Raw genomic sequence first — 6,171 nt, 5'->3', positions numbered from 1 at the left:
ACATCAACATTTTTAACCTTTTATTAACGGAGACAAAACTCGTAACCTACATGTCCCTATGTGGAAAAAGTGATCCATGATCTGTGGTCTGATGAGACAAAAGATCAAACTCTTGAAAGGTGTGTGTCTCATTACACCTGCCGTAAAAGTAACGCCACATTTCAGAAAAAGCACATCATACCAACAGTAAAATATGGTGGTGGTAGTGTGATGGCCATCTGTTGGTGACCTCAAGCTGAAACCAACTTAGGTTCTGCAGTAGAACAATGATCCAAACACACCAGTATGAAGACTTTGAGGTGGCCTAGTCAAAGTCCTGACCTGAATCCTATTGAGATTATATGGCCTGACCTTAAAAAGGGTTCCTAAGGTGATCACTGTGACGTGTAGTGTTAGGGTAATACCCGATAGCCAACATAGAGTAGACCTAGAAGATATACAACTCTGAATCTGAAAAAAAACATAGAGAATTCTAAATTCTAAGTCAGTTGTATAGTTTTGAACATACTGAGTTCCGTTTTAAAAAGCCTACTGTGCCGCTTTTTTTATGGAGATCTGTGTGCAAACGAGGCTAAACAGCACAATCACTCTTAAAAACCTTCCCTTTGAGACAGACCTCTTTCAAAATCATTTTTTTATTTGTTGTATAAAAGCTAAGCTCTCCTGAGAGAGAGAGATGCTTAGCATTTAAATGTGCCACAAATAAAAATCAGTGATGGTAAAAGTTGGTGAAGAGTGAAATCAATCCAAATCTAACAAAATATTACAAAATCTACAATATGAACTATACTTGTGAACTCATATAAATCATACATTGTAGTCATTTATACATATGTAATGGAATCATATCCGTTTAGTATTAAGGTCATACTTTTGACCTGATATCATAAATAATGCTGTTACAATGGTCACTATTAAGGTACAGTATCTTCAGCTTGAAGCAGTGGCCTACATTTATTATGTATATTTGTACGTGTATGTGTATGCTTGATTGTTTTGTCCAATCATATTTCTGCTTCTATGTGTTGCCGTGTCAGTGTAATCTGCCCAGGGCCTTCATAATCAGTAATGCTTGCCCATGACTCTTAAACACTATTAGCTATTCATTCCATTTCAGTCACCTCCCAGTGCCAGATAGGTGTCTAGCAGTAATGTCAGCATTATTCCATCCTCAGATAACAGTTCAAGTTAATTGTCTAATTACGCCCACAAGGGTTGACGGAGTCGGAGAAATTGACATCTCTTTTAAGTCGACGTAATTTATCGAAGAAATTATGTTTTTGTCATGACATTAGAAATGTATTAATTCTGAACTGCCCCAGAAGATGTTGTAGTGTAGTGGTTTGGTGTTCTATTTACACTTGTTACATTTTGCTATGCATCAGATTTACAGGAACCATTGTACCGTGCAGCCCTTAAGCTATATTCATGTATTTTGGCATTGAATATACTGTTTAGGGCTGCACGATGGTCAAATGGTTAGCATGCAGGTCTCACAGCTAGGACACCCGAGTTCAATTCCACCATCGGGCATCTCTGTGTTGAGTTTGCATGTTCTCCCCGTGTTAATTGGCGACTCCAAATTGTCCATAGGTATGAATGTGAGTGTGAATGGTTTTTTGTCTATATGTGCCCTGTGATTGGCTGGCCACCAGTCCAGGGTGTATCCCGCCTCTCGCCCGAAGACAGCTGGGATAGGCTCCAGCACCCCCTCGACCCTCGTGAGGATAAGCAGTAGAAAATTAATGAATGAATGAATATACTGTTTAGGGCTGCACGGTGAGTAAGTGGTTAGCATGCAGGTCTCACAGCTAGGACACTCGAGTTCAATTCCACCCTCTGGCATCTCTGTGTTGAGTTTGCATGTTCTCCCCGTGTTAATTGGCGACTCCAAATTGTCCATAGGTATGAATGTGAGTGTGAATGGTTGTTTGTCTATATGTGCCCTGTGATTGGCTGGCGACCAGTCCAGGGTGTACCCTGCCTCTCGCCCAAAGACAGCTGGGATAGACTCCAGCACCCCCTCGACCCTCATGAGGATAAGCGGTAGAAAATGAATGAATGAATGAATATACTGTTAATGTTTTGCACTTTAACCTATTGAAGGATGATATTTATGACTTCTTGCATGGATCAGGGTTCAAATCCCAGTCCCAGTCCGGATGTTCAGACACTTTTGCAGTGTCTTTAAATGATCCTTTTTTAATGTTCCATTAAGGTTTGTGTTGAATGTGTGGAATGAATTTGTCACTGTTGGACGTGATATGTAGCAGCAGGGTACAGACTGTGCTCTGACTCAGCAGACAAGAGTCGTACTTAATGTGGAAGTGACTAAAAGCTAAATGACAGTTCGGTAATGAGAAACTGTCTGAGGCTGCTTGGAACGGCATCGTTTGATCAAGATCCACGTGTCATCTGTAACCCAAAACAGAAACAAACTCCGAAAAGGTCATCCCTGATGTTGAACACGTTTCTCTACTGACTGACTGAGAGCAGTTCAGAGAAAGCTTAGGAGAATGTGATGTGGTCAAAATGGAGGTGTCATCACACCTACACCATGTCAAATATGGAGGTGGAATCATTCTTCTTTGTTTATTTGCTAAAGATACAGGAAAACATTATCATGTATTGTAAATCTTAGAGAGAACTTCCTGGCATCAGTCAAAACACTACAAATGTGTCATAGATGGGTCTTCTAGCATGACAATGGCTCAAGAAGAAGCGCACTAAAATCCTACAATATTTTAGCCAGTCTCTAGACCAGGGGTGCGCAAACTACGGCCCGGGGGCCACATCTGGCCCGCCAAGTGTGTGAATGCGGCCCACCCGTTCTTTCCAAAGTATTTCATTTAAACTCAACATACAACCTGGCATCATGGCTTGAGCCAACCTTTTGATGGTTGAAGTAGCTGTTTTATCAATTTGTGTTATTTATAATAATAATAATAATACATTTTATTTGTATAGCGCTTTTCAAAATACTCAAAGACACTTTACAGAAAAATATAATTGAATAAAAACAAGTAAACAGAGTAAAACATACTTTAAAATACAACATTCATTCGTTTATACACAGTTAAAACATGAGTAAAAGCGGGGTGGGGCACATTTGATCCTGAAAAAAGGGACACAAGCACATAATAATAATAATAATAAATAAATAAATAATAATAAATAAATAATCATAATAAGGTAGAAATTAAATGAATGAATAAACAATTTTAATTCATAACAAACTTTACATCAAATAAATGATCTAAAATGGCACATATAGCAGATTGCATGACACTTTTACAGATACAATAATTCCAGATGGACTGTTATGTGTTAAATATATAGTCTGCCCCCCCCTCCCCCCCTCGTCAATTTTGTTAAATCAATGCAGCCTGCGAGTCAAAAAGTTTGCCCTGCTCTAGACCTTTAGCTCATCTGTGGAGAGACCCGCAACTTGAGTTGCCAAGCGACAGCCTCCAAACGTTGAGCATTTGGCAAGTATCTGTAATGAGTAGTGAACAAAAAAAAATCCAAATGTGTGCCACCCTGGTCACCAACAACAAGAAACATCTGACCTCCAGCATGTGATGGCCAAAAATGCATTTGGCCAATAGAACTGAAAAGGAAAAAATAACAGAGGTAAATGAAATCGTTGGGGAGAAAAAAAAAAAAATTCTTTCAGAGTTGTTTACACGCACCAGCAATCTCCCACTGCTCCCTTCTTTTCTTATGAGTGGGAAAGCTGTGAAGAAACCAATTTCTTGTGTGGCATTATAGACTCTTCTGGTAGACTCTAGTAGACAAGACAATACACAAGATCGGGTCGACAAGAATGAGACAAGGCAAGACTTCATTCAGGCTTTTGTTTCATGGAAACCAATGCAGTGAGTGACCTCACTTCCTGTCTGATCGAAGGTGGAAGACACAGGAAAATAGACACCCATACACATGGCAATATATCGAGTCCGCCAAATTATCAAATTAATTTTTGTCTGTCATGTTTTTCATCATTTTAATCATGAAATCTCGCTAGATCTCATGACACCCCCCATGCATGGTTAGCATATCTGTCAAAAGGCTCGGGCTTTGAATCCACTCTGTGGAGTAGAGTGGATATACATACATGCTTTCCTTAGGGCAGCAGAGTGAATGGCAGATAGTCAGTAGCCTGTGTTTTAATTCTGGATTTTTATTAGAGATTATTGTGCTGGTGGAGAATCCTACGTCACCATCTTTGGATATGCCTTCTGGCTTTGAATGCCTTATAAATGTACAGTATTTTACTCAATTTAGCCATTTTACGCTTGAAAATGCTTAATTTAGGCAAAAAAATATGCTTTTTTTGCTTAAATATGCTATGTTTTGACTAATGATAGGCCGTATTCAACCACAAAGCAGCATGATTTGTTCATGGATATATTTTTCAAAAGCCGTGATAGCTGCTGTGTAGCTGCCTAATTCAAACCATGAAGTGGCAAGGGACAACCATATAGTTCTAAATGTAATAGTATGAGCATGTAGACGCTCTAGATCAGGGGTCTCAGATTCAATTTACCTGGGGGCAACTGGAGGTAGGATCTGAGTGAGGCTGAGCCGCATCAGGTTTTTAGAAAAATGCATTTTTTTTTTAAAACAGAAAAAATAAAAAAAACTGTCTTCAATGCTTTTGCTTCTGCTATACCCTACACTTTTTCCGTGCTTTGGTTCCGGTTTTCCACAAGAAAAACTCTGATAAAACATTCCACTATTCTCAAATATTTTTTTTACTACACAAAATAAGATAATAAAAAAATAAATAAATCAAAATAAAGAAAATAAATCAATCAATCAGTAATAAATAAAAAATAATAATAAAACGGCAAATTAGAAAAACTTAAGAAACCACATATACTAGTTGGTGGGTAGAGATTTTATTTTATTTTTTCAGATTCAAATTAGCAGTATTTAACCTTTAACATGGACATTAATGAAACTTAACCATTTTACCCAATTAGCAAGTTAGCATCGTTACATCTGGGAGCAGCTTGGGTACATGATACCATACAGCATCCATATCAAACTTGTGCGGGCCGCACTAACATTAAACTTTCATATCAAGATGGGGGCCTCAAATTAGCGGCCAAATGCGGCCCGCGGCCCGCAAGTTTGAGACCCCTTCATTTCCAAGCAATTCACTCCCAACTTGATGTTCTGTACGCTGTATATCTTAGTACTCTTTTTTATTATTAAGTGAGGGTTACATTACTCACTCTGCAACTACAACATGTTTTTTTTTTTAATACGAAACAGAAAATGATTGGACCGGTTTCATAATTGTTGCCACGGAAATGTGCTGCTGGATCCAGATGAAAGAGGAATGGACACACACGGTCACAAATACATGACCACATGGTTCTGTGTATTGTCTGTTTACATTCACACTGGTCCCTATACACTAATGCAGTTTTCCACTCCAGCTTGCAAAGTGGATGTTACCACAATGAAAACGTTGACTTAGTCATAATGTTGAAAAAATCCACCAAAAGAAATTCTGATGCGTCACTGGAAATGCAGGGATCAGTTTCTTCAGCATATATTTGTTTGAATCCGAGTTCATCAGAGTTCATGCCTGCTGTGAAAAAGAGGTTATTTACTGTATTGAATTGAGTGAAGTTTACATTTAAGGCTTTGGTTACGAGCACAAAAGGCTTCATATGAAAGGAAATCTTATGTTCTGTGAGTGATATGGATGAGACTAAATATTTTGGGATGCTTAGCACAGAGACTTTTGTTGAGCTAACAGCATTCTAAATAAATGATGGTGAACTTGGGCCAATTAAGTTCTATTCACTTTTGTATGCTCATATTCAATTCACTTTGATGAGATTGTATGTTTCCAACCTTGTCATATTCTGTTTGATGACTTTTGCTACTGAATTTGCTATGAAACAATCCGGTGTTATCCGGCACACCTTAAAACGCATAAAATCACACAAAAAAATATTTTTGTCACTTTTATCACTCCCGTCGTCAGGCTCTTGAATCAAAGTCAGGGAAGCTACTTTGATTTAGCATGCAGCACGGCGTCAGTAATGATGCCCCCCCCCCTCCTCCAGTGTAATTGCAGGCCCTGTTTGCTGGTCTTGTTTAGATGCATCAATCTCACTGCTGAATGCAATAGACGACTGCCGCCTGTGT

Source organism: Doryrhamphus excisus, chromosome 5, assembly GCF_030265055.1.
Source record: "Doryrhamphus excisus isolate RoL2022-K1 chromosome 5, RoL_Dexc_1.0, whole genome shotgun sequence".
Taxonomy (NCBI): Eukaryota; Metazoa; Chordata; class Actinopteri; order Syngnathiformes; family Syngnathidae; genus Doryrhamphus; species Doryrhamphus excisus.
The sequence above is the reverse complement of the archived record's forward strand: the minus strand, read 5'-3'. Positions refer to the sequence as shown.